Below are 4,896 nucleotides of genomic sequence, written 5' to 3'. Positions count from 1 at the left end.
GTCCGCATAAGGGGACACTTTGTGTTCAACTCTCTTCCTCCAAATCCCTGAAATATCCTCGCAGCTACGCGGTGCAATTGCTGGTGGCTCTATGGCCATTTGGACCACCCACGTGCCATCATTCCACACGTATGTGGGCCGGATGAAAGTGTCGATGTGGGACGGGTCCGGGCCATAGCAATGTTGCTAGCTGGGAGGGCTGCAGACTACCGCATGCCTCCTCCGATACATGTGGAGTCACCAGCCGCTTCTTTTCACCTGACCGTGAGGAGTTTCACCAGGGGAACGTAGCTATCCCCCCCCCCAATTCCCCCTCCTCTCTGAACAAGCGCCCGACCGACCAGAGGAGGCGCTAGTGCAGCGACCAGGACACATACCCATATACGGCTTCCCACCCGCAGACACGGCCAATTGTGTCTGTAGGGACGCCCGACCAAGCCGGAGGTAACACGGGGATTCGAACCGGCGATCCACGTGTTGGTAGGCAACGGAATAGACCGCCACGCCGCCCGGACACCCATAGCAACAGTTTTTTATCACTTCAACAACGTGTTTAACTGAAAACAAAGGTTGAAAGACACGTTTTGCAAATATTACAATTTGATTGTTAAGTAGTTTTATTTCAGGGAAATGTTGACAAGCATCGAGCCTTCACCTCTTTTACAAAGTCTAGAAATTACTTCTGCTCTTTTTCTGACAAAACTACATTACACTGGATTCTATTATGGTAATAGTTCTGATAAATTACTGTACTGGATCTGACTTTATGGTTAAACTGGTGCACACAATCTCAATGACAGTTGACACGGGACTACCAACATGGACCATGTAACACGTATGACCTGTACTTCATGATGACTTGTAATACATATGACCTGTATGTCTGTGAATGTTCTCATTCATCCAGGTCATGGTTATCCAAAGGAGTTGAATCAAGTGCAACTGGACTTGGTATATATCCGTGAAGACGTTTCGCCTCTCATCCAAGAGGCTTCCTCAGTTCGTGCCTTTCTGACTAGACCAAGCTAGTCTGACTGGCTGCTGATGAGACTCAGATATTTATCCTCTAGGAGTCGTCGTCAGAGCTATCGCAACACAGAGCTGACAATGTGCCCAGCAGCACTCAGGCCCAACGAGAAGAACACAAACACCTGAGGGGAGCTTTAAAAACCTGCGGCTACCCCAGTTGGACCTTTGTGAAAACTGCAACACGTTCCAAAAAGACCAACCAGGTGAGCTATGAGGAGAAAAGGAACAGAAGGAATAGCACAGTCATCCCGTATGTTTCTGGGGTCTCCGAGAAACTCAGGAGAAACTCATATTTCAAACCCAGCAACACACTCCGACAAAGACTGGTTCATCCCAAAGACCGTGTAACACACACCCGGAAAAGCAATCTGGTGTATGCTGTACAATGCAATGAGGATTGCACTGACCTATACATAGGAGAAACCAAACAACCACTACACAAACGGATGGCCCAACACAGAAGGCCAAACTCCTCAGGACAAGACTCAGCAGTTTATCTACACCTAAAGGAGAAGACACACTCCTTCCAGGACAGCAACGTACACATTTTGGACAGAGAAGATAGATGGTTTGAAAGAGGGGTGAAGGAAGCCATCTATGCGAAACTGGAAAAACCATCCCTCAACAGAGGAGGAGGTCTGCGACACCACCTATCTCCCACTTACAATGCCGTCCTTTCATCTCTACCCAGGAGACTCAAGAAGCCTAGCCTCCAAGAACAACAGTCGCTCACTAACGGCTCCAACCACTCTCATGACCACTGAACAATGAAGTCGAAAGTAACACCCCCAACCACCGTGGCTGCTAAACAAATGCAAATCAACAGCCCCGATGGCGACGGGCGCAGCTGGACATCGGAGCCCAGGAGAGCCACGCATACCAATAGCTCAGATAACGACGGGCGTTGGTAAACATCGGTACACAAAGAGCCATGGACATCTATAGCTCTGACAACGACTCCAAAGAGCATACATTCTGAGTCTCATCACCAGCCAGTCAGACTAGCTTGGTCTAGTCAGAAAGGCACGAACTGAGGAAGCCTCTTGGATGAGAGGCGAAACGTCTTCACGGATAAATACCAAGTCCAGTTGCACTTGATTCAACTCCTTTGGATATGACCTGTACTTCATGACTTGTAACACATATGACCTGTACTTCATGATGACTTGTAATACATATGACCTGTACTTCATGATGACTTGTAACACATATGACCTGTACTTCATGATGACTTGTAAGGTTAAACACCTTAAAATAAATACAACCCCAACAACGTGGCAAGCAACACAAGTTGCTTGAATGATACTAAAAAAAAAATTACACCACTATTTCAATGTACAGTTTGTGCTAATCACAGTTTAGCTCTACTAATATACAACAGTTAGTCTTAACATGACAGTGCAGGTACAGCCAGGATGCTCCGCAGCGCCCCCGTCTGGTGACAGCTCATCCTCTTTGTAGAAAAACACTGCTTTAAATATGCGTGTATCACTCCATCATCTCATTTCCCTTTTAGAATCAGAACCAGAAACCCTGTAGTTATAAACCCATATAAATTAAAATAAACTAATAAAAACTAATATAAACTAACAAAAATTAAAATAAACTAATGTAAACCGATATAACCTAATATGAATTAAAATAAACTAACAAATTAATATAAACTAATGTAAACTAACATAAATTAATATAGACTAACATAAGTTAATATACACTAATATAAACCAACATAAACTAATATAAAATATAAACTAACATAAAATAATATAAAATAATATAAATAAATATAAACTAATGTAAACATAAATTAATATAAACTAAAAAAAATAATATAAACTAACATAAGTTAATATAACTAATATAAACTAACAAATTAATATAAACTAATAAAAACTAATATACATTAATATAAACTAACAAATTAATATAAACTAATATAAAGTAATATAATTAATATAAATGAATATAAATCAATATAAACGATATAAATTAATATAAACTAACAAATTAATATAAATTAAGATAAACTAATATGAGGTAATATAAAGTAATATAAATTAATATAAACTAACATAAATTAATATAAAATAATATAACTCTGTTATCCTTGTTATATCATTCTCTCACAAATGTGACTCCTGTCCCCCCCCCCCTTTCTCCCCAGTTGTACTCGTCCAATTACCCCACTCTTCCGAGCCGTCCCGGTTGCTGCTCCACCCCCTCTGCTGATCCGGGGAGGGCTGCAGACTACCACATATCTCCTCCCATACATGTGGAGTCACCAGCTGCTTCTTTTCACCTGACAGTGAGGAGTTTCACCAGGGGGACGTAGCGCATGGGAGGATCATGCTATTCCCCCCAGTTCCCCCTCCCCCTCGAACAGGCACCCCGACCGAACAGAGGAGGCGCTAGTGCAGCGACCAGGACACATACCCACATCCGGCTTCCCACCCGCAGACACGGCCAATTGTGTTTGTTGGGACGCCCGACCAAGCCGGAGGTAACAGGGGAATTCGAACTGGCGATCTCCATGTTGGTAGGCAACAGAATAGACCGCCACGCTACCCGGACAACCGTTTTTGTTGTTGTTGTTGTTGTCTACATGGTGATGGTGGTGACGTGGCTCGGGTCCTGAGCTGTTCCGGTGGTTCTGGTACTTGGCATCCTCCTCATCATATCCTTCATATGTTTTATAAGTCCATTATAATTGTGTTATCCTCTTTCAGTGTTGTATTGTGTAAATTGTGTGAACACAACATCACGTCACGTTATGCGTCTTGGGAGAGATTTGCCTCTGTTGCTCTTCCTGAGCTTTCCTCCTAGTTTTTCCTCCCTGTTAAAGGGGTTTATTTGTTTTTTTTAGGGAGTTGTTGCTCATCTGATGTGAGGGTCTAAGGACAGGATGTTGTGTTGCTTACAGAACTCGATCATTTCCTCATGCTGTTCTTAACTTCAGAGCACTGCTGCCTTTCTGAGTTTGGATTCTAAATCCACTGTGTACAACTGTAGTCCACCGACTTCCGGTTTCTACTGCAGCGCTCATACCAGTTTCCTGTTTGTTGGCGCGTGCTACTGACAATGGCATATTTTTCACGATGCCTGCAAGATGTCCATCCATCCATCCATCCATCCATCATCCAAACCACTTATCCTGCTCTCAGGGTCGCTGGAGCCTATCCCAGCAGTCATTGGGCGGCAGGCGGGGAGACACCCTGGATAGACCGCCAAGCCATCACACACACACACACACACACACACACACCTAAGGACAATTTAGTACTGGTGAGTCACCTGAACTACATGTCTTTGGACTGTGGGAGGAAACTGGAGCACCAGGAGGAAACCCACACAGACACGGGAGAACATGCAAACTCCACACAGAGCATGACCCAGGACGACCCCCAAGGTTGGACTACCCCGGGGCTCGAACCAGGACCTTCTTGCTGTGAGGCGACCGCGCTAACCACTGGGCGACCGTGCTGCCACATGGCCTTTTCACCCAACTAAAGCAGAAGAACTGGCATGGAGCAGAGGCTCTCCCTCCGCCCGCGAGATCTACCACGGATAAATGTCAACAACAAACTTGCACCTGCACCTCCCAGCAAAGGGGTGAAACGTTTCAAGTTGTACAAATCAAGTTGCGTCCACGGACGGATCGATGGACGGACAGAATGTTCAAATCGAAATGTCTCACCCATTTGCTGGTAGGTGCAGGTGAAAGTGTGTCGACAGTTGTGTGCATGTGGTTGACATTTATCCATGGTAAATCTGCGGGCATCGTGAAAAATATGCCGTTGTCAATAGCATGCACCAACAACCAGGAAACTGGTGTGAGCGCGGCAGTAGAAACAGGAAGTCCGTGGACTA

The sequence above is a fragment of the Lampris incognitus genome, chromosome 18 (assembly GCF_029633865.1).
Source record: "Lampris incognitus isolate fLamInc1 chromosome 18, fLamInc1.hap2, whole genome shotgun sequence".
Taxonomy (NCBI): domain Eukaryota; kingdom Metazoa; phylum Chordata; class Actinopteri; order Lampriformes; family Lampridae; genus Lampris; species Lampris incognitus.
Note: the sequence above shows the minus strand (reverse complement) of the source record.